Raw genomic sequence first — 25,791 nt, forward strand, 5'->3', positions numbered from 1 at the left:
TCTGGCCAGCCATGCCATGAAGAGAGAATATTTAAAACAACCCAGTTGGACAGGAAGTCTTGAATAAAACAACTTGGAAAAGTAAGTGTGCCGAGTATACTGGTATTTCTATTTGACTAGGGGGACCAAATTTTGGTGCTTTTCAAATTATTACAGGAAATTTGACTTATTGTGAAAACTGGACTCAGTCTTATCTTTTGCTCCCAGTTGGCTTGATCAGACCAATGTTTTGCTTCTCAATATTCTGTTGGCCAACTACACGCCCTTGTTCATGCTTATCATCTCTGAAAACCTAAGTCCTCAAGATGTCCCTAAACAAGCTGCCATTCCTCCTCATACTTTTGGACCCCCTTTCCTAGTTCCTCCCTTCTACCAGCCTGGCTTCTCTGCTGTTCCTAGAGTAAACTAGACCCCCCTCCAACCTCTGGACTTTGCACATACTGTTTCTCTGACCAGAACAGCAACAGTCCATTTTTTCACATGGCTTTCTCACTCATCTCCTGCTCAGATAACATCTTAGAGGGCTCAGTGAAACCTTCTATGATACCTGTACTTAGTATTCCAGATTCAATCTCTCTCTCTCTCCCTCTCTCTCTCTCTCTCTCTCTCTCTCTCTCTCTCTCTCTCTCTCTCTCTCTCTCATACTCTCATATGCAAACTCCACTAAAGAAAGAATTTCAGTTGCATGCGTTCACTTTTGTCTTCCCCATGTCTTGAAGACTATTTAGAACATAGTAGATTTTCACTAGATGTTCACTGCTTGAAAAAAATGAGAACCAGATTCTACTTTGCGGTTGAATGATGGATTGATTGATTTTACTTTTTTTAAAATTACACATGGAAAATAAAACCAACTAATTTTTCTCTCTCTTTTAGGGGAGGAGGTAGGGCAGACAAATGATGGAAGAGGAAGGACAGTACATAGGAAGGAAAAAAATACTAGTATTGATAGATCATGAGGTTGTAGTAAGTCAGCTTAATTTAGAATGTAAGAGGAAAACTAAAATGTTCAAAGGAATGAGGCACTCCAAGGATTAAAATGAGTTTCTTTGGTTCCCAGGGACCTGTCCCTGAGTTCTCACTCAAAGGTTGTGTTCCAAAGCTATTTTATTTGCTCCCAGGGCTCTCTGTGTCACACAAAGACTCTCAATGATTTAAATTCCAGAGCCATCTAAGCCCCCCAAATGCTTATGTAATAATTCACATTAGACATGAAAAATTAATTCTACCCAAATCTCTAGGCTCAAAGTCAAGATCTATATATAAAAGTCACTCCACCCTAATAAAGCCACCTACTGCACTCAATCCATGTTGTCCCCAGACTAGCTCAGAAAATGAACAAGTCTTTTCTTCTTCTCCCTTCAAAAAGGTTGTTGGTGAATGCAGGCCTCAGAGGAAGTACTTGGCCTCAGTGGGAGATGCCCACAGACTGCAGCAGGTGAAAGGTGGCCCCCAAGGCCCAGTCTGTCTCTATGTTGCTCACTTTCTTAGTGAGCTCTAAGAGGGTGCTAACTGCAAAGCCAAAGCCTTCTTTTAGCAGGGCAGTGATGTATGAGCTCCATGCATAGGAAAGGACTTCCTGAGGTGAAGTTCTCCAAGTTATCACACACTTCCCTGGCTTTTCCTTCAAAGTCTTCAACTTTTAAAACACCTCCCTTTTCATAATCGAGCATGTGTGTTTCAACCACTTGGTCATAATAGTAAGAAAAAGCATAGAAGGAGCTTCCTTGGATCTCCTCTGGCTGGTGAAGCTTTCCTTGCACCACTCCCAGTACTTCATGGTAGCAGGGCTCAAAGCCCATCTCCCTTCTCAGTTGCCACCAAACTGGTATTTCCCATCCACAAAGATCCACTCTGCTTCTAACCATCTTGGTAGACAGGCACTTTGGAAAATGTATCCATCAATCCCTTCTGTTTGCGGGGCTCCCAGGGTTGCTAGTCCTGCAGCTTTCAATCCAAATCCCAAGTAACTATGTGTATAGATCTTATAAGTGCTGTTAAACATCTCAAAGGAAGTGAGGTATCCCTTTGGGGTTTGTTCCAGGGTTTTCTTAAACTACAGCAGGAACGTGATTTGGGTGGAGGCCCTCCAAGGTCCAGAGTCCCCACAGTCTCCTGGCTATCACCATGTAGCTGACTTGTTAGGAAATTCACAGTAACCCAAGCCAATATGCCTTCATCATCCATCCATGATGCTACCATTGTCATCTGGGACCGGGAAAGGTGACTTCTTGAAGATCTTCTCCAAAGAGCAGAGCCTGGGCTTTCTGTTCGGGCAGTAAGCACAGATCTGCTGTTGCCTTCAGGACCACTGGGGTCCTTTTCCAGTGACTTTGGGGAATTGAGTCTTTGACCACCTCTAGGAGTTCTTCAACAGTGTCAGCACCCTGCTTAGGTTGATCTACAAAAGCAGAAAGTCCTGGCTTCACAGAACCAAAGACTTCACCTTCTAGAACTAGAAGCCGTCCTGGTATTTCCTGCACCAAGGTTTAAACATGAATTCGAGTTCCAGCGCTTCCTGCATCAAACATAATTCCATACAAGGTGCTGGCACTGACATTTATGGGACACGTGGAAGACAGGAAGACACACCCTCCAACCAAGTCTGCTGGTCTCTGTGGAAGATAGTGCTACAAACACAGGATGCCACCAGCACAAAAAAAGACTGCCCCAGGAAGTGGCCCTACTCTATCCAAGGTGTGGTGACTTGAAGTTTGGCTGTGGAAGGAGTGCTGCTCACGACCCTGTAGTGGATCTTAAAGCACTCACTTCAGTTGATTCTTCTTTTACAGAAAATGAGCTGGTCACACAGATCAATCTACATAACTTGTGTCCAGATACCTGGTCTACCTACCAGGACCATAGGTAGCTATGAGGACTCATTGGCTGAGTCCTCATGCCAATCTTGTCTGCATGAGGACTCAGCCAGTATACTCCACATTTCTATATTGACCAAGAACACATGCACCGCCCTGTCCTAATTGATTTATTTTAAATTTCAACTGATAAGATAGTATGAACCATTTATTTTTACATGGTTTTAGATATCCAGATCAATATAATAGGTCAAACTTTACCTCTCCAACCAATCATCAATGTTTCAGAGAGCAAAATGTTTTAAAACCCTATGTCCATTTTATCCATGTTTCAAGATTATTGAGTAGGGAGCAGGGAATGGAAGGCCGTCTGGTTTAAATAGTGGCAGATATTGACAGCTACTGAAACTGAGTTGTTGGTACAAGAACATCAACTATATTGCTCTGTCTGTGTTATATATGTCTAAAATGATCATTAAAGATCTTTTTAAAATCGTCATTGCAGAATCTTTCAAAATTGAACTGGAAAATAAGGAAAAAGAAACTTTAAAATTTTCAGGGTAACCTGTAGACTATTTGATATTTGATATCTTCTCCTGAGTTCATATGTTTAAAATTCTGGGATTTCCTCAGAAAGTTTGCTAAAAAAAAAAAAAAAAAAAAAAAAAAAAAAAAAGCAGCCCATTAGGAGATAGAGTCTCCAGATAGGGACTTTCCTATCTTGATGGAGGTCATGAAGTCATCAAGTCATGATGGCTCTAAATGCTCTACAACACCATCTTTGGAAAGGAGGATAGTGGATCACTGACTTCCAGAGGCAGCAAGGAGACTCCACTCCCACAGGGTGAAAGCAGGTAAGAGCACACTGCGCTCACTCTACAACCTCCCCGCCCTGCCTGCAAGGGGATAATAGGCCTGATTACAGACCCAGCTGTGGTAAGCTAGTCCTCTCTCTTGACTCATCTGCAAAACATAGCCAATCTACAATTCCAGGAATAGCTTAAATCCTTTACAGATAATGATGGATTTTTGCATTTAAAAAAAAAAAACTTTCTTGAATTCTAAAATAGTGCTAAAACAAATAAGAGCCAACGCTGTGTTTTTGATATGTCTTTTTAGATGTATACAGTCTTCAAAATTCAAAAGACATGATTTTTGCCTGTCTGGCAATATCGTGTCTGTTCAACCTTCTGATGCACTTTTTCATTTATTCCAAAGATGGAGTATGTTTCAGGGGCTAGGAGATGTTCTAGATTCATGGTTTTGGAACAACTTATATCTTCTGAAACAGCCTGGAAATGTGTACTTCAGCTCTCACCTCCTTAAGCGTGATCAGTTGAATTTGGTAGAGCTTAATGATTCTACTCTGACCTCTGATCCTTTCACCAGCCATAATTTACCAATTCACTGAGGTGCTAATTTCAGTAAAAGCAGAAATATCACCAGGCTCCGTAGTGGTAGTGCTCGCCTGTAATCACAGCAGCTCGGGAGACTAAGGCAGGAGGATCACAGATTCAAACCCAGCCTCAGCAACAGTGAGGTACTAAGCAACTCAGTGAGAGCCTGTCTCTAATAAAATACAAAAAAGGGCTGGGGAGTGGCCCAGTAGTTGAGTGCCCTTGAGTTCAATCCCTAGTACCTCCCCCTGAAAAAAAAAGCAGAAATATCATCTTAAGTCTCATTTAAGCCTCTGATTCCTTAACAAGTTATTACATAGCAGATTACTGGTACAAAATTTTCAAAAATAAACCATTTAAACTGAGGTTGAAGTGAGTGAAGACTAGTAACAGTGCAATGAATTTGGTTATATCTAATGTCTACCTTACATATTTGTTATAAACAACTGTAGGGAAATAATTTTAATGCAGTAAGACATTCGTTCAACAAAAAGACTTGCTACCACCTCGCAGCCATTACTATTGAAAACTACAAAGTAACAAGTATTGGCAATGATGTACAGAAAATTGAGACCCTTGCTCACTATTGGTAAGAATGTTAAATAAGCAGCTGCTATGAAAAGGAGTATTTCAGTTCCTCAAGATATTAAAAACAGAATCACCATATCATTCACAAATTCCATATCTGAGTATTCATCCGAAACAATTGAGCAAGGTTTTTCTTTTAGTCTCTGCATCACTGTGACCAAAGGCCTGATGCAAGAACAACTTAGAGGAAGAAAAGTTTATTTTGCCTTATGATTTCATAAGTTCAGCCTATGGTCAGCCAGTTCCATGGCCCTGGGCCCTGGTGAGGCACAATATTATGGTGGAAGGGCGCAGTTGCTCAGAACATGGCAACTGAGAGATAGAGAGAGGGAGATCTGCACCCCAGAGACAAAGCATGAATCCCAAAGATATACCCCAAGTGGCCTACTTCCTCCAGCCATACCCTACCTGCAGTACCCATTTACTCCATTCTGGACTAGCTCACTAATTAAATTTCAGCTATTATAATCTAATTATTTCACCATTGAAAATTCTTCCATTGCTTCACACATGAGCTTTTAAGAGACCACTCTTATCTAAACCATAACCATAACATTTCTCCCTCACCCAAAAAGCTCATGCCCATCTCACAATGCAAAATACATTTAACCTTAACAGTTACAGCATTGTTCAAAAGTCCAAGTCCAAAATCTCATCTGAGACACAAAGCAAACATGTGGATATTTTCCCATGTAAACATCAAAAGCAAGTTACACATACCAAATATATCATGGCACAAATTAAACATTTCCATGCCACATGGGAGAAATAGGGGCATAGGAAGAAAGGATGGAAACAAATAAGATCTAAATCCAGCTGGACAAACAAGCCCTATAGCTCCATGGCAACTGGGGCACATGGCATTGTGATATTCTCTCATGTGTGGCTCTGCCCCTATGGCCTTGCCAGTTGCAGCCCACATGACCTCTCTCTTGACTCATCACTGATCCATTTCTGCAACTTTCCTTGGCATACATTCCAAGTGACTGACATCTCTTAATCTCAGGAGTCTCCACTGCAACTTTGGCTTCCTTCTTCCTTCTCTATGCATCTCCCTCTCAGGGGCAAACCACAGGGACTCCAACCTGTTTAACTTTACCTGGCCTCCCAGGCCTTCCTTGGAAATCTCAGAATTCCTACAAACCAGAACCACGTGGTTGAGGCCAACACCTATTGCCAATCCAAACAGTAGCCAAGCCTCCTGGGAGCCTGGGTGGCTGAACATGATGAAACTACTTCTTAGACCCCTCTGTGCAAGCAGGGTGCACCCATTGTTGCTTCTCAAAGTAATGTTTACTTTTATACACTTGAGCCTGAGACAGATGTGGTCTTGTGATGACCTCAAACCATCTTTCCTTTTCTAAGTATAGGACTTAGCATCTCTTTAGTGACTATAATATCTATAACCACCTCAACTTCCCTAGCTTCAATTTTATTCACACTTTTCTGGCCAAACTGTGGGTTTTTCAAACCTTTATCATCTGCTTTCTGCTCCTGATTATCGCTGTAAACTTAGCTAAAAGATGCCAGCAATATCCGTGCCATCACGTAAATGCTGTGCTGCCTTGAAATTTCCTCCAGCAGATTAATTAGACCATCACTATTAAATTCAGCTTTACATAAAGTCTCAGGACATGGACAAAATGTATATTACTTCTTTGCCAGAAAGCAATATGAATGACTTCTAGTCCAATTTCCAATAGAGTCCTCATTTCCCACTTAAACCTCATGAGCACAGTTTTACTGACCATAGTACGGGCATTCTGGTCATCTGAGCCCCTACCAAATTCACCCATTAAATTCCACTTATAGCATTCTAAAGCTTTTCCAGCTTGCATCTCTAAACTTTTTCAAACTTCCTCCCATAAACTCCAAAATGCTCCAAAAGATTCTGGATCATCTGGTCAGGTTTATCACAGAAACAATCCTACTTCTTGGAACCAATTTCTATTATAGTCAGTTTTTTTTTTGTTGTTGTTGTTGTTGTTTTTCATGTCTGTGACCAAAAGATCTGACAAGAACAACTTAGTGGAGGTTTCAGAGGTTTAGTCCATGATTAATTTAGATCCAAGGTGAGGCAGAATTTCATGGAGGAAAAACAGCACAAGACATGACAAGCCAGGAAACACACGAGAGAAAGAGAGCACTCCAGGGACAAAAAAATAAGCCCCCAAAGTATGCCCCCAGTGACCTACTTCCTCTAGCAAGATCTTATCTGCCTACAGTTACCACAGTTAATGATTCGTTTGGATTAACTCACTGTTATAGCTCTCATAATCTAATCACTTTGCCTCTTAAAATTCTTACATAGCCTCACAAATGAGCTTTTGGGGAACGCTTCATATCTAAACAATAACAGTCAAGAAGAAATATTTATATGCTCATATTCATAGCAGCATTATTCATAATAACCAAAAGTGGCAGCAATGTAAGCATACACTGGCAGATTAACGGAAAACAAAATGTGGTTCTATACACACATAGAGGGGAATATTATTCAGCATAGTACAACATGAATGAACTTTTATACTAAGTAAAGTAAGCCAGTCACAAAAATACAAATACTCAGCTCATATGGGAAACTTAGAGTAGTCAAATTCATAGAGACAGAAAGCACATGGTGGTTGCCAATAACTGAAGAGGGGTGAATGGGGAGTTGCTTTTTAATGGACATAGAGTCTTAATAAGGAAAGATGAAATCAGTTTTGGAAATTGATTACACAACAATGTGAATATACTTAAATGCTATAGAACTGTCCTCTTAAAAAGATGGTAAATTTTATGTTACACATACTTCACAACAATTCTTTTTAAGTCAAACAAAGCCTTCCACTCCTATTCTCTAGAGTCTTTTGAAAGTGTTACTGACTCCAGGGCCCAGGTGGCCATGCTCTTAATGGAGCTCTCAGATGAATTGCTCCAAGGATACATTGTAAATCAGTTGGAAGCCCCAGAGCACTGCAGCAGACAGCAGAGAAAAAACCTTAGCTGGTAGAGCTTGATGAGGTGCCACTTTGAGACACAGGCAGGTTGCATTTGGCTGTGTCCTGTAACATACAAGGCACTAGATTCAAAAAAAAGTTTCAATCAGGGATATCATCTAAATTGACCACAGACACACATTGCAGCAATGTCTATCTTATCAGATGTACCCTTCAGCATACAAAAATGTGAAGGTAGAGACCCAATTTTAGGTTAAACAGATGCATCAATAACTGTAGTCAGTGCATGCTTCCTGCTGTCTACCTTCACACTCCTTGCCCATACTTGTACTGGGGGAAAAAAAATTGAAAACCAACTACCGGATTCAATTGGAAAGTTCTAGAGATCAAAGGACATTCAGAGATACTCTGTCTCAAGGTGGAAAATAAGTTTTAACTTACATGGCAACCTCAATCATTTGGTGATAGCTACCTTGAATGTGATGCTGAAAAAATTCCAAAGCTACTTCTGGGCTCAGTGAGAAACCATGCCTTGATGGGTGGTTTATGTCAGACCGAGATTATTCAGAGATACTGAAATAAGTCAGCAGTCCAAAGCCCATTCTTTGAGGAGCACAGTGACTTCCCAAGTAAGAAGAGCAAGTTGGTGAGCTATAAAATGGAATTTGCCTTGCATATTCCTACCAAGTTCCAGACCAAAGAATTGGAAATTCACTGGGACAAGGGGAGGCAAGGAAAAAGAAGGTGAGTTTGGGGGTATCTTCCTCCACATAGCTAGAATTTTTCTATGTAAGGTGGCCTCCAGATTTGGGTGAGCTCACCAGAAAAGAAATAGCAGAGAATCATAGAAGTGGGAAAACAAAAATGAAAGCCTGTAAGAGAAGAAACATCCAGAAAAAGACATGCTTCTTAAGAATCAGAAGGGACGGCTGGGGCAGTAGCTCACTGGTAGAGAGCTTGCTTAGCCTGTGTAAGGCGCTGGGTTCAATTCTCAGAACCGCATATACATACATACATACATAAAAGGCCAATCAACAACTTTAAAAAAAGAAATCAAAGGAATCATGTTTTGTTTTTCATGATTATTAATATAAGTTCTATCAGCTCTCTTGTTAATCATATTAACTACTGTCTCTGACATCTGATACAGAATTTGTGGCTCTCATATTTAGATAACCCATGAATTTGTTTCTATTGTCTGTTTTTCCTTTGGTTTTGGTCATGAGTTTCTGTCTTCTGGTATTCCAGTTAGCTCTTAATTACCATATTTGTATATGAAGAATTATAGAGATATGCTTACTGTTCCGGGGAATAAATTTCTTCTCAAAAATCAGTTAGATCAAAAGCATATCCAGTTAGGAGTTGAGATGCTTTGAGACTAGGTTTCAGCCTTTGAAAGGACTAGTCTATTTCTGGTTTACCCTTTTTTATTGTAGGAGCTTGTCTTTCAAGTCTCAACTCAGGTGTTTACCACGGCCCCTTCTCCTTGGGGATCCTAAAATTCAGTTTAGTTTGTTGGTTTTTATGTTAGTTTTTGTCTACCTAGCTCCATGATAAAACTGGAAACACAAAGCCCTCCATTTTTGCCTATCCTTTCATCCCTGCTAACAAACCTGAAAGAGGAAAGCAGCAGAGAAATTCAGGATCACCTCAAAGCCTTTCCCCCTCTGTTCCTGCCCTTCAAGTCCTGCCTATCTTGGTTACTTTCTGAGGATTTTAAACAGCTATTCATATACTTACATCTGTTCTTGGCAAGAAAATTGGTCTGATATTTGTTTTCCATTATGGTCAGGTAGAGAAGTATATTTCATTCTAATAAATTAATTTTGCTACTACCAAATGGCTCAAGAAATTGTAAACAAAAATTAAAGATATTAAAGAAGAAAAAATTCACCCATAATTCTGTGATCTTGACCTACTTCAGTATTTTGATGTTTTCTTAAATTCTTTTCTCCTATGCACTTATGTTGGCCTATATTTGTAGAATTATCACAATGAAGTAATAATTGTATGACTATAGCTCTGTATCCTAGCAAGAACTCTGAGGACAAGTGTACACATGTTTAAAGGGTAAATTGCTTTTTACTGGAGAAAACATGGCATCAGGGCCCGCAGATCTCACCTAGTTGGAATACTGCATCTCTGAGAGTGTTAGAGGACCCCTATCCAGAAGCTCTCCACAGAAACCACCAGCGCTGTGACCCTACTGGGGCTCCAGGACTCAGAGTTCAAGCAGGACACCCAGCGTTGGAGCAGGACACAAAGCCCAAAGTTCCAGCCCACGGGAGACTGGGCGAATCATCTGTCAACACATCTGCAGATCACCAAGACTTCACTCCACTCCCACGCAGGTCACTCAGCTGCTACCTACCCACAGCACAACTGCCATCACCCGGCTCCTCCCACCTTACAAGGCTCCTCCCACTCATCAGGCTCCCCCCTCCTCACCAGACACCATGGCACTGAAAGCAGACCGTCGCCATCTTGGCTCAACATTCTCACCATATTAGCTGGGGGCAGTTCCCAGATCAGATCTCCAGTGGCCACGTACCAGGTTTCCGACCTTCTCCCCTCCAGTGGTGGTAACCCAACACAGTAGCTGCCCAACACAGGTGTGCAGTGCGACCAGGGAGCCGCTCACAGGAGCCCCAGGATGAGAGTTTCCTCAGTTGGGAACTGCTAGGGGAGAGGGAGAGACCAGGAACTGGGAAATCTCTAGGCAAGAGACAGAGAGTACCAGGCGCTCAAGTCATACAAGCGGTCCCAAAAAGAGAGCTATGAGGTGCAGTCTCTCTGCAGGGACTGGCAGTTGCCACTCCACGCATCCAGGTGACCTGCGCCAGGACCAGTCTTCTCACCCTGGTTACCTCCACCATCTGGAGGGCAGAGACACCAGCTTACAACAGACGACGCCACCTATTGGATGGGAAGAGAAGCAGGAAAGATATAGATCTTTAAAGGTAGCTACAACCCTGGTTTCTTCCTTCGAGTTGTTTGTTTGTTTGTTTGTTTTTTCTCTTCTACCCCTCTATCCTCTGCCCTCACATCCCCAACATATGTGAAACCAAGAACTTTGCATGAAATAGGACTTTGAGGACTGATTAATAATATAATATAGAGGTGTTTATATGCCCTTTTTTCTTTTCCTTTTTCTTCTTTTATTTTTCTTTTCCCCTCCAAATTTTACTGTTTTAATATCAGTATTTTTCTATTTCATATGTGTGTTTGTTTTATGTACTCTACTGTCATCCCATGTACTTGCCTACCCTCAATTACTTCCTGGCTATTCTCTTGTTACTAGCCCTCTTCATTAGATTTCTCCTTCACACTTCCTAAGATATATTAACCCTATATCCTCACATCCTACCTCCTCAGCATATTATCCATACCCCACCCCCAGTTTATTGTCCACCATCAGAAACTGTAAGCCTTTTGACAAAACTATGACTATATCTTAGATAATAATTGAATCCAACATTTCTGAACATTGAGACTAAACTGTAAACATCTTAACAACAACAAATTGTTCATAGGTGGTATATTGTTGATATTGGGATCTGTTAACATTGTCCTTCCCCACAAAGGAGAGGTCTTGGAACCCTACAAGAGCACTGCAAACCTATAGGGTAAAAACAGTAACAATCTAGACCCACAGAGCTGAAAAGGAAGACACAGGAGCAACATGAAAAGACAAGGGAAGAAATGAAGACACCACATCATTAGAATCATTGGCAGCCACAGCAGGAGAAATGACAGAGAAGGAGTGAAGGGTGTACATGGTTAAAATGTTCTGTGAACTCAAGGAAGATATAAGAGAGCAAATACAGGCAGTGAAAGATCACTTCAACAAGGAGCTACATAAACAAATACAGGAAGCAAAAGATCACCTCAACAGGGAGACAGAGGTTCTAAAAACATGGGTGCCAACCAAGAATCTTATATCCAGCAAAATTAAGCTTTAGATTTGAAGATGAAATAAAAACCTTCCATGATAAACAAAAGTTAAAAGAATTTATAGCTAGAAAACTGACATTACAAAACATCCTTGGAAAAATATTCCATGAAGAGGAAACAAAAAACAACAATGAAAATCAGCAGAGGCAGGTAGTACCCTAAAGGAAAAACTAATAAAAGAAGAAAATCAAGTCAAGTTAAATAACAAAAATAAACAAATATGGCTGGGAATAGAGTGTAAATTCCTTTAAAAGGCTTTAATAAGTTATGTAAGAATTCATATGTTCAGATATAGTCTAAGACACCAAAGAGCTAATGATGTGATTAAAAGGACAAAACAAAAAAATATATATCACTTTAAAAGTTTTCAACTAATAGGCAAAAGCCTATTATCTAACTACTTGATTTAATAACAATGAAATTATATTCAATTTTTAAAAAATCAAACGGCCCAAGGAGCTATACCTAAATTAACATCACAGAACAAACAAATAAACAAATAAAACTCCATGGATTTTCTTGGATTATTGCTTAAACTTCTTTTCTTTAAAAAAAATAAAAATAAATTAAATAAAATTGTTTTTGTCTGGCTTTCATTTATTGTCTCCTCCCAATCGTAAATACTCTACATGTGTTTGTGAGCAGTAAGCCTTTGGTTGACCTATATATTGAGTTCATATAAGATCAAGCCATCAAGGTCCTATGCTGACCATGACCCCTACTCTTGATGAGCTGTTGTCCTGTGAAGTCAGTGTTCTGAAGACAGAATTTCACAGTAGGGATTTTCTACATCTATATTGTAGAAGAAATTATTTGCAGTGTAGTAGATCTTTCACTAAACCAAGGGAATAAGCACTTTGTAGTATCAGTGTTTAATCCCACTTCCCTATGGGTTTTAGGTTCACACCAGCCCCAGAATCAAGGCAGGCCAGCATGAGCCCTGGAAATTGCTCTGTAGACTGGAGATCAGGGAGCAAGTGACATTTCCCATTCTCTTGCTGCCAGACCTGATGAACAGGTGACTTCAGAGGAGTCCCCCACAGGGGGGTTCAGCTGCTTAGCCAACAAATCTGCATATCATTGTATATTATAACCTAATCATGTATGATTCTAAAGGTTTCTCAAAGATGAATTGGAAATTTGTGGAAATATTGGAAGCTAATTCATCCTTCCAAATAACTGTAATTCTATTCACATACACAAACCAAAATTTCTTTATAAATAAAGCATAGTATGATATGAGGTTAATATTTCAAAGAAACTACTATGAATAACATCTTAAGCTTTGTAATATCTGCCATCACCAATATAAACAAATGAACAAGTTCATCAACACAAATAAATAATTTAACATGAAGCTGAGAACTATTACATGTAAGTCACAGAGATTTCTGTGGGGAAGTAACACTTTTTGGTTCTGGTTTTGTACCATTCTTAGATTTCTTCAAAATGCATATAAAAATAGCCATTTGATATAAGTACATGTTCTCAGATATTAATAAATTCCCAACTTTTTAATAGAGAATTTTTGAGACTACCTGGTTCTTTTCCAAATTGTGTTTTCATCAAAATATAACATTACCTGGGAAGGTCTTTGCATCATTAAAATTTTATACTCTCATTCAATGGCTTAATGTTAATGTGGGTGAAAAGTAGCAGAAAACAACAAAACTTTTAAACTGAATTAATATAGAGGGGTTGGGCAGCTTTTTAAGCTCACTGTGAAGCAAGCATTCTTTACCCAGCCCAAATTCACACCTTTTCAAAGTTGCAATAAGTATTATCATAGGCCTTGAGATCCAAGAGAAACCGCTGCATACTGCAAATGTCAATTCTTGAAGGACAAAGATCAATTGCTATTGACTATCAGGATGCAGAGCTGCCACTGGGATACACAATATTTTTAGAAAGGCTTTTTAGAGCCACCAAAGGATCTTTGATGGCTTAAACTGGAAAGATTTATCGTTCGGGAAACAATAACATTGTGCAATTATCAAAAGGTTGACTTTTTTAAAGTGGATGGTACAAGTACAGAGGATCAACTAAACAAGGCTGAGTGATTATAATTCCAATCTGCTCCTCCTTGTGCAATTTTGTGTCTTTGAGGAATCACTGAAGTTGGGTGGTCCATTTAATATTAGACATTGGAACAAGCATCCCTTTTATTCTACACACATTCATGGCAGACATTTCCATAAGTAAATATTTTTGTAAATAATGTCTTAAGTTTCTCTAAGATCTTTTTATTGCTATAACACCCAAGGGAAAAAAATAGTCCACTTCTTTTTAAGTGATCATAAAAGAAATCTAAATAGAAAAGCACAAATATGTAATTACTATGATCATTTATTACATCAATAAATAAGCTTTGGTTTCCACAGCTGATATCAGAATCTAAGCCAGGAAAAATCTGCAGCAATGACTAAAGAAAATGCCTTTCTTTTTTTTTTAATAACTCTTTTTAGTCCCTTATGATTTTTGAAGGATCACCAAAATAATCTGAATAAACCACAAAAAGACATAGGTGAAAGGTAACAACAGTGGTAGGATTACAGCACAGGGGCTCTAGAACCTAGAAAGTAATAAATGAAATCTTAGTCCTATAGACTGCAATGGTATAAGAAAGGCTGAAGGGAAGTATCATACTTTCTTGCTGGGTCAAAGACAGCCAAATGCTGGAATCTGACTGTTTCCCACCTAAAATGTACTAAATATTTAAAAATCTAGAGAGATATAAAGAGGAAAAAATAGCTCTAATGTAAATTGGGCGGGGGGGGGGGGGTCTGTTTACCAGAAATACAAGAGAAGGGAAGATTTCCAGTGCCCAGAATTTTCCAGGACAAGAATATTTTGAAGTAATAGCCAACAGTGCTCAAGTTTTAAAAGAGTAAAAAGCCTTTTCCACTCACCCTGCTGTTCTTTGCACTGGATATCTGTCAGACAAATATTAAGGAATGAAGCACAAAAAAAAAAAAGATGAAGAAACACCTCCCAGCAATCTGTCTAGGCTTTACCTCTGTCCAACACTGACTAGAACACACATGGAGACCACTATCCTCTGAGTGCTTAAGAACTGGGTAGATAAAGGGAGGAAGTGAAATTGGACATGTAGAGAAGGAGCAGGATGCTTTTAGACTTGTACATCTGTGTAATGGTCAGTTCTTAGAAAGCAAGGAGTTTAATAATGAACTTTATAACAGTTATGTCACAATACCTAGCATGCCAGAAAGCCTGTCTTGGGGCCAGTTAAATATTTAGCTCTCTGAGTTTCCACTTTGCATCTATATAATGATGAGACAAATTTTAATCCCCATCTTCAGTCCCAGCCCAAAGCCCTCCATCTGTAACAGGAAAGCCCTTTGTACATGTACACAAGGCTCGTTTTATGCCATTGTCTTTCTTTCTAAGTCAAAATCCACTGCTTGGGCTCTTGTCCTCAGCAGCCTAACAGAAGTAACATATTCAATTCATTTATGATTCTCATGAGTGAAGGATACTAGGTGGGAAATTATATACTTGGATTACATGGGCAATTAACCAGCTTTGTCAACTGAAGTGGTGACAGCTGTTAATCATATCATTTAATTCTCCCTTATTTTTTAATGTTATTATTACTCTTCTAACAAATTTCCAACCTTTTTACTTTCTCCCAATCTTTTTTTCCCCCTTTAGAAAGGCCTAACTGAACTCTTCCTGACCTTCTTTTATGCTGGATAATTTCCTCCTGGGAAACACAGGCTTCGTTTCATTTCGGTCTTCTAGTTTCCTGATTCGAGCTCCCTCTGCTGATTGTAACCAATTTGCTTTTAAGGGTTGAGGCAGACATCAAATTAAGGCACTAACACACACTGCCCCATAATCTCCAGTGACAGGAGAAAAAAAAAATGTGTTACTTGATAGAACTTGGAGGCACCTTTCAGATTGTATGTATAGTCCGACCTCTTATAAGTAAGAAAACTGAATTTTCATAAACATTCCACTGAAAAACACTGGACTCTACAATGTTAACATTCTTGTAGTGGTTTGTCATTGCCATCTGACAGCTGGAGGACACTAATGAGTTCTTGCTCAGATTTTAAATCCACAATTCAAAAAAAAAAGCATAAGATCATCATTATCATAACCCTCTGAAAATTCTGGACAAGAGAAGTTGGCTAACACAGCTCTATTGGTCAGAGTTTTCAGTAGAAAAAACAACAGAATTCCCTTTGGCTAACTTAAGCAAAAATGAGATGTACTAAAGGATATTGTGTAACTTACAAAATCATAAGAAGCCCAAAGACTCATTTTCCAGGAAAATGCTCCAAACGTTGCCACAAATTAGCTAATGAAGACACTGAAGCTGGTGTTCTTGACAGGACTTGACTTTACTATAGCTGCTACCATTTGCAATACAAATGTGACTTCTTACTCCCTCTACACACCTGAGAGTCAACTGTCTCCACAGTCCTATAAACCAGGAAAGGGAAGTCACCACTTGTCCTCATGCTCATTCAAACCAAAGCTCCACATGTCCCTTTCATGCTGCAAAGGACACTGAGACTCATCATTTGGGAATTGCCCCAAATATGCAAAGACCATTCAAAAACTGGTGGGCAAGCAAAGATATCACAAAGGTAAACTTCAGTTGCAAAATGGAAAATAGCATCCCAGCTCCTTCTGCTCCATCCCTCTGTCCTTGCCCATTTTGTGATAGCACAATTATATTCCCAAATGACTCCTGTTCTGCAGTCAACAGAAAAAAAAAAAGCATTCTCTTTATCTACATGCACAGCCAAAGCGATACTGGGCACACAGTAGGTGTTCAGCCACACTTATCAAAAAACTGAAATCTTACATAGTACTTATATTTAATCCAATAAATAAATATGAAGCACCTGCTGAGTCTAACATTTGTTTTGGGTATAGATGGATGATACATAGATGAATAAAATATGACGCAGTTTTTGAGGGTATATGGCCTGGGAATTGGAGAAATATTTGTGGACTAACTTTAATATAGTCTGACAAATATCATACAATGACAGAAATGTTAAGCATGTCAGGAAAACATAAGATAAATCACCAATTAATTCTGCCTTATGTTTGCAAGCTGTGGCAGTGGAATAGTAATATTTGACCTACAAATTTTATGGAAGAAGAAAAAGTGCATATCAAACCGAGGAACTAGTGAGAACTAACGCTTATAAGCACCTGGTGATGCCAGGCATTCTTCCAAGCCTTCTACACATACTAGCTCCTGGAACACACTTAATCTGTAGGGGAGCTATAATTATTGTTGGTGTTTCACAGGGACTTTGAACATGGGTGTCCTGATTCCAGCATCTGGGCTCTGCACTGTGATCCCAACACCGTGCTGCTATCTCGCAGTAGCATGGGCACAGATACAGAAGCATGAAAGAGTACAGTGCAATGAAGAGCAGAAGCTCAGCCATTTTCAGGGTGGTTACTGCATATATTAGTGTGGATATAAAGAAAAGGCTGAAAGATGTAACCATCAGTAACCACCTTCAACATCAGCAAATGTCTGAGACCAATGGGGCTTATCTTTGCGGGGGAGAGGGGGGGCTTTTTTCTTCCCAAGATTGGTAATAGAAAAAGCAAAAGCTGTGCCAAGGGACCAGTGTCTTCTCCATTGTGCAGTTCTTCCTAGATTAATTTGGGGTCTGCCTGACTGTAACCAGCATGAAGCCACGCTCCCCCTCTGACAAGCTGGCTTGGGTATGTGCCTCCTTTCTACAACTCTTACAAAGCATCTCTGGGACCACAGTTGCTTCATATGGAAGCATAGCAAATATTCTTTTGAAGGCAATTTCAGAAACATCGTCACTTGAAACACATAAAACTAAAGCAAGCTACTTTTTGGAAAACCTCCTAAACAAAATAATTCCCCACTAGAAAAGTAAGATCAGCTGGTTTACTTATGTGACTTGTCCACCCCTGATGTCTGTGATCCTGTGATATGATTCCAATTTGCCTTCATGGAGAGCTGTCTGCTCAGTTAATTGTATGCACCCCTTTGTGCTGGCCTCTTATGTTTATTTCATTACAATATTTACAAAGGGACTTGAGAAATAAGTCACTATGCAAATGGAAGTATGAATACAAGATCCTGAGGAATATTAAAATTCATTAACCCTATTTACATTTAAACTATTATCATGTATATTTGAGCATGGTGCACCTGCCAGAATGGATGTGGGGCCACATCAGCAACCCATTGAATAATCTATTCACTGTCTTTATTTCCTTGTCAAGTAAAGTAAAAACTTCCTTATTTTTGGACACATTCACAATCACTACCAAGTTGATTTATTCATTTGCAGTCCTTATTTCTAGAGAAATCGAATACAAATTTCAAGTTGCCTTTGTCATTTGGAGGATGGATTCCCTTGAAGAATTTTTCCCATCTTTGTTCATTTTGAAGTACAATGTTTCTCTTATCACCCATTTGGAAATGAAGTAAACCAAACTCAGCATTTTGGATGTTGAAAAATAAAGGTTTTGCCTGCTTAATGACCTCCACTACCCCAAGAAACTCAGTTCTATAAAAAAAGGAAAATGTGGAAGAATCAAATTGGTGGCTGGCTATTATTTAGGCAAAGAAACCAAATGAACAGAATTTTAATTTTTCAGTCATTTATTAATAATACCTTAGTTCAGTTAGTTTAACAGGTCAAAACGGTGAGAAAAGTCATCATGAAGATGGTTAATGATCTCTAAATCTATAAGGACTGCATCAGAGTCATGCGCTGGGTTTGTTAAAACAGTTCCCCATGCCCCACTTACGGACTGTCTCATTCTATAGTTCTAGGAATTTGTATTTCTAGCAAGTATCCAAATGATGCTGAAGCTGCTAGAAAAGGGAAAACACTGTGAGACATCCTTATGCTGTTCTAGAGGCACAGGAGGCTTTAGTTGACATCACCCGAGATCCCTGCTGACCACAGCCAGTGACCCTCAGTTTCAGATTCACATTGGAATCATCTGGGGAACTGTCAGAGAACACCAATACCTGGACCCACCCCACAGTTAAATCAGAATTCCCAGAGGTTGGAAATGAGCTCTTCATCTGTTACTAGAGCTCTCCAGACAGTTGACTTGAACACCAGAATCTCTGGAGGCACTTCCCTAAAGTCACAACCAAAGACAAATGATGTGCTTTTGTCTGCATCCAGCTTTTGTGATCTCTTTGGAGCAGAGCACAAGTTATGCTTTGGGACACCGAATTCAGAAGTGAAGAATAGACAACCCTAGAGAGTGAAAGTAAAGGCAGCACGCACAGACCCCCACCACTGACTGCTGCCCACTGCACCAGGGTGAGAATAGCAAGAGTCTAAAGAGGAGTTGTCCCTTCCTAGGAAAGGCCTAGAGATAGGTCAAAAGAAGAGTAGGAAACAAAGCAAAGCTTTGAAAGTGCTGTTATGATATTAACTGTTGAGGTAAGAATTTATAAGTCTTTATGTTAGACAGGTAGAAGAAATGCATCAATCTCTTGAGCTAAATCTCTAAATCTATATACAGCAGTTGTAGCCATCATCCTAACACCATAAAAACAAATTGAAAGAGTTGCAGAGAAACAGACACAGTAGGGAAAAGATATTTTGAAGATCCAAAGGAGCTAATGCTTATTATTTATGTGTGTCCATGCATATGTGTGTGAGGGTAAGTATGTATCCCAGTAATGTATGAATTAAGACTTAAGGACATCAAACTTGAGGAATGAGATGATCCTCCATCTAGCCCACAGGCCACCTCTAGAGAAAGTGGAGTGTATGCATGTGTAGGGATCCAAACTCATAAACGTGCCTTGAGAAGAGGACCCAAGTTGGCAAAATTGTGGGGAATATTTTTTTTTAATTTTTTGATACTGGGGTTTGATGCTAGAGGTAATAACCACTAAGCTATACCCTCAGTCTTTTTTATTTTGATTTTGAGACAGCGTCTTGCTAAGTTGATAAGGTTCTCACTAAGTTATTAAGCCTGACCTCAAACTTGTAATCCTCCTGCCTCAGCCTCCCAAGTATCTGGGATAACTGGTATTCACCACTGCATCCAATTTTTGTGATCTTGTTGGAGCAGAGTCTTTGAGGGAAAAAAAATGGGATAAGGAGGATAAAAGGAGATACCTACCCACCAAAGACGAACTCCACAAAAGTGTTCAAACTTCTGGAAAAGTATTGGTTCCAAAACTGTGGGAGCATTTATTTAAATCACTTTACGTGCACCAGAATCCTTCAGTAAAGCAAATAATCACAGCATCCAGAGTTTCACATTTTATTTTTAGCATAACAACTCTGTCATCAAACTAAATTATTTTATTGGAGAAAATAATAAAGCAGAATAAAGGCAAAGAGGCTCCAAAGAGCAAAGTGACAAACCCCCTTTTGCTCCCAAATTGGGACCTAATTTCCCTGTTGTAGTTCCTGAGAGGCCCTGCAAATTGTCATTTGATAACTACTAGATAATATCATTAGTATCATGAATCTGCATTTTTCACTTAGAAAGTTGATATTACTCTATGTACGATTTTTTTTTAAATAGGAGCTGTGATATTTTCATTGAATGCTGTCAGATAAGAGGTTAGACTGTGGGAGATTCTAGAGGAAGAAATGAGCATAGTTCAGGGCAGCTCAAAGAGTAATGGCAGGGTTGATTTTAAGTGCAGCTGCCTTGGTCAGAAAACCAATTAATGTGCATCTTCATACTACACACAAGTCTACAAAGGTGGAGCAAATCACTGCCCCAGGCTTTTCTCCCCTGTGTATTTAGTTTCTAGAGGTCAAAGGAAGGTAGACCAGAAGTAATTTATGCCTGTGCTTCAAAGTCAACCTGCATGGAACTGGGTCCAGTGCCATAAACCCTATGGGGTGGTTTGATTATTAGATTTTATATCTTCTATCACCAACAGAAGGTCTCTATAAAGTAGGAGGTGGAACTGAAGACAGTTGAGAATAGGACTGTATGTAGGTGGTACATTAGTCCAACAGATCAGTAAAATGAACTGAGATACCCATTTGGGATTATATTGATACCCTAAACATCCCTGCTTCCCTTTATTTTGCCCTTGTGTGTGTGTGTGTGTGTGTGTGTGTGTGTGTGTTTAATTAAATCTTTAGTTTAACTCTACTCCCTTCCTCAGCATGTTTTTCTCTCCTCACTACCCTAAAACACCATCTTTCATTATCAGAATTCCCAGCACAGAATCAAAATGTTGTGTCCTATTCCGGTGTGCCCCAGAGAAAGCTAGAGCAGCCCTCCTCTCTCACTTCCTAGCCTGGCCATACATAATTCAGCTTTGTATTTATTCAGGGTTGACAGCTAAAACATTTAATGACAGGAAAGGAAGGGATGTCACAGCCTTACTTATACCTGCCACTGGAAGGTCAGTTCATCCTTTTTGACAATCACCACTACAGTCTTTGACATAAACTCTTTGAATTCTCAATAAAATAATACCACTCCAGGAAAGAGGTAAAATGAAAGTTCTAAAAATTGTTATTATATATATTTATATACAACACATTTTGATGTGCATTTAGACAATGAAAGGTTATTACAGTCCAGAAAAAAATAATATGTCCATCCTCTCCTGGTTAGTGTGTGTGTTTGTGTGTGTGTGTGTGTGTGTGTGTGTGTGTGTACGCACACATATGTGTATGTGTCAAATGTCCCTAGTGATGTTCTCATATTGGACCTTAGCTCTCTAGACTCCTGCCTCCTACACATCTGCCATTTTGTATCCTCTGACCTGCATCTCCCCATTCCCTCTCCCCACCCAACCCCAGTAAACATTGTTTTATCCTTTGGGTTTAACTCTTTATGTTTTGAAAGTTTGCCAATACATTTGTTGCCATGTCACCTTTAAGGAGGTCCAGACAAACTTAAGCTCTTCTCCATACATCACTTTGCCAGACTGTGCTACAATAAGGATTCTGTATAAATTTAATTAGCACTTTCTATTTTTAGCTGAGCCCTATTATTCCCACACACCTCACCACACCAGCATGTACCCAACAAACATACACCAGAAAATAACCCATGCAATAAAATGAGAAATTAATTTTATTCCTAAAAGTTAAATTTCTGAAACAAAATATTGACCAACTCCTAAATACGTCTCTCTCAGACATTAATTCTTCTCTAACAGAAGCTGCACCAACATCAAATTCTTCTTTTGCCTGTTCCTGCATCCATCTTCTGGGACAAAAAAATTATAATGCAGTCATGAAGCACGGAAGATTTAAGACATTCCCTGCCAGAATAAATCAAACCGAACTTAATTTAGAGATGGGTACCTTTCATTTTAAAGACTTTTTTATGAGGGAAGAAATAGGTCATTAATTTTGATAGCTTTTAGTATAAATAGATAAACAAACAAAGCTACCCATATATTATCTGCACTTTTTTTAAGATACGTGTTGTTGTAGTACTACCCTTTTTCAAAATATATAAACTAGCAAATCATCCTGGCTAGAAGAAAGATCTATTTGCAACTTTTTCCTTCTTATCTACTTATAGTAAGTAGCCAATTAGCTAATATTGTTCACATTTTGGATTATTGGTGGAAAATCCAACATTTTTTTTTGCTCTGATAAGTTCTTTTAAATTAAGAAAAATAAACTTTTTTTATTGGTTGTTCAAAACATTACAAAGCTCTTGACATATCATATTTCATACATTAGATTCAAGTGGGTTATGAACTCCCATTTTTACCCCAAATACAGATTGCAGAATCACATCTGTTACACATCCACATTTTTACATGATGCCATATTAGTAACTGTTGTATTCTGCTGCCTTTCCTATCCTCTACTATCCCCCCTTCCCTCCCCTCCCATCTTCTCTCTCTACCCCATCTACTGTAATTCATTTCTCTCCTAAGAAAAATAAACTTTATTAGAATTTGGAGTGTTCTCAGTGTAGTAAAAATGAATAAAGAGAGGACGGTTGCTTCAGACTAAGCCTCCCCTTGGTAAAATAGATTAACTCACATTCAGAAATGTGATATCAGTGGTTCACCTATGCTCCTAGGAGGAAAGAACGACATCTTACATGACAGATTGATCTGAAAAGCCAAATGGCAACTTCTTAATTTACCACCATGGAATAGTCCCTCAGGAGATGATCACCAGGAGACCAAGTCACAAATCAGAAAGAGTGGAGGACCCTAGAACTGGTAGAGGGGCAGGTGGCGTAGTCCTGTCTAGCCGAACATGGAAATTAGCTACTGTTTGGAAATTAATTGAAAGCAGTGATTCTCAACGTTCAGCCAGCACCAGAATCATCCAGAGATCTTGTTAAGACACAAACTGCTGGACCCCACCCCTAGAATTTCCTAATCACTGGGTCTGTAACCTAACCCCAAAATTTGCATTTTTACAAATTCCCAGGTGAGGCCAAGACTGCTGGTCTCAGGCCCACAGTAGAAGGGAGCAGGATAAACATCATGGCTCATCGATGTATATTTTTGTCAAAATAACTGGTATTAGAGTTTGATACTAAAATCCATCTTTTCCTAACCAAGGGCAGATTCACACACTCTTTTCTCTCCAAATTAAGAATTCTTCAGTCAGCTATGGAGCAGCTTTATCTCATAGTATAATTCTCACAAACCAATTGTATGCTATTTGTGCTTTAGATTAAAGCTTTTCTGGTGAAATTATTGGAAAATATGCTATTCTCTCATTATAAAACATGTTTACAATAGATCTCTTCAATTGGCTCCTTTGGCAGGCTGTTATTTCCACACATTGAGCAATGACTGTTGTTAGGTTCTACTTCAGTCTTCAACGTTTTTCTAATTTCAAGGTCTGAAGATGCCACCTAGATCAGCAAGGATTACATTCATTTCTAATTAACAACAACAAAAAGAAAAAGAAAAGAAAAAGAAAAAACTTCATTACAGAAGCTCTGACCTAACTGCTCATTTTTCACATAATAAAAAAAATCCAAACTGAAATATTCCAGAGCTACTGTCAATGACCCAAACTCTGTTCTGCCATCCTTTGAATGTTGGATTTAGTCTTCTTGCTTATTTCTTTGTTTTAACAATGAAGATTAATGCTGCAGTCCAGATTTATGTCACTGTTATAGACAGAGTAACAAAATAAGGAAGAAGAATACTTATATCAGAAACTCAAACACTTGCCATGAAAACCTCAATTTAAACTCAGTAGCTGCACTATGAAAATGACCACCTCTAGTTGTTTAGAATAGTGATAATCTCTAGGCAAATATATAACTACTCTCGCCACCCCCCCCCCAATACTGGCATTCATTAGAAAAGATGAAGGGGAAAGTTCATTTACCAACTACAGACCACTCCTATGTTTGAAATATTGCATCCTGCTACAGACTTCAGCTCTCACTACAATAAAGGACATCAGGACAACTCTGGGAGCTTTGACCTAGGCACAGGACCACCAGACTTCATCACAAAGAGAGCCAGCGAGCACTCTTTGCTTCTTTTGCAAGAGCTGCAAATCCCACCAAATCATTAGCATAAATATCAGTAATAATAGTGATGTTCAAAGTGCTAGAGATTTGCGCACATATACACAAGTAGGTTTGCTCACCAAATATTCCTAAAGCTGCCCTAAAGATGCACCCTCTGCTAACAGGCAAGACCCCATGAAGGGTCTCTTAGTCACTCCCCTTAAAATTTTGCATGCCAAGTCATTGCACTGGCTACAGAGTGAATGAGATATTAGCCCAATCTTAAGAAATTTAGACAAAAAGGAGAGATTAACCAAAAGAAGAAAGAAGGGGAGTGCCACACCAGACCTTATTCCTCTAACCTCAATTTCTTCTCCAACTGCATGGGGCAGCTGATGTCTATATAGAGGTGTTGCCGCTGGGTCTTAATGAAGTAGAATCCTTGGCTCAAGGCAACGTAATTTGACTGTCCAGCCATCATATTTCCTCTATTCTCAAGAGAAAACTGCTCCCCAACCCCATCTAAATGATGAAAGACGCATGTTCTAGGGTATACCCAGGCTCTTCCACTTACCTGTATGAAACCTGGACAAGGGCGGTGATGATAACAGTTATTGATCTTGTAGAATCTGTCATAGACTTCTTAGAATGTACACGTTCAGAACTGTGCTTGACAGATAAGCACCAGAGTGTCAGCTGGCACTTGCAAACACTATCTTATGTGAGAAGCTATGGGTGTCATCACACACAATGCCACAAACTCATATTCTGCTCATGCAGGCCCTGGACCTGCATTAAAGCCTGAAAACATTTTGGTCAAGAATTTTCACTATACAAGAAAGTCTCTATTCTACATCCCAGTTCCTGTGCCTAAGCCTAGTCTCAGTGGACTCAAGTTTTTTGTTTTCCAGAATAGGGATGGACTTTCTTATTTCTACAACAAAAGAGTTGGCAGCACCCAGGGAAAAGCAATTCCCCTCTTTAGGGAAGAATCTCAGACATGGACTTCATTATAATTCTCTTGACCATCTGAGCTCACTCCTCCATGTTCTGAGAAGAAGGCAAAATAAGCCACAAAGGAGGCAGCCTGGCAGAAGTTGAAACATAAACTGTATTATTTCAACCTTAAACTGGCCAAAAAAATACCCCCAACCAGGCTGCCCCACAAAGATCTGGCACTCACACCCAGATCTGAGGTTGAATTGGAGCTGGTTCCAGAAGGTTCCAGAACCCTTCTGCCCTAGCTATCCAGTACCAACCAGGTTCAGGACTCATCAGCTCACCAGAGCCATAACCATCTCCCTCAGGAGGAAGAGTTCACATCCCAAGGCAATACTGGATGAAAACAGAAACATTTTCCTTTGCACTAAATGTAAAAGAGTCCCTTCCCACCAGCGTTCCATTCCATATGTTAGTCCTTTCCTTTAATCTTCCTGTATCCAGGGCTGTGGGTTTCTCTTTCTCTCTAACCAACATGGTACCGAGCCCTGCCTCCTGAGCACTGCGGGTGTTCAATAAATATTTGCTAAATATATAAATGGCTCCTAATCCAAAGGCCACCTTGGGTGTGATAACTGCTGGCTGGTTATCTCTGTATGAGATCTTTCCTTCTGCAACCTGTTCCAAAATAGGATTACAGACCGCCTCCCTGGGCAC

At 39.5% G+C, this 25,791-nt stretch overlaps 1 pseudogene; it reads right to left on the reverse strand.

Annotated features, from left to right (window-relative positions):
- Positions 1-1,387: 1,387 nt before the first annotated feature.
- Positions 1,388-24,616, reverse strand: LOC101968669 (ectonucleoside triphosphate diphosphohydrolase 5 pseudogene; annotated as a pseudogene).
- Between the last annotated feature and the right edge of the window lie 1,175 nt (positions 24,617-25,791).

The sequence above is a fragment of the Ictidomys tridecemlineatus genome, chromosome 7 (assembly GCF_052094955.1).
Source record: "Ictidomys tridecemlineatus isolate mIctTri1 chromosome 7, mIctTri1.hap1, whole genome shotgun sequence".
Lineage (NCBI taxonomy): Eukaryota > Metazoa > Chordata > Mammalia > Rodentia > Sciuridae > Ictidomys > Ictidomys tridecemlineatus.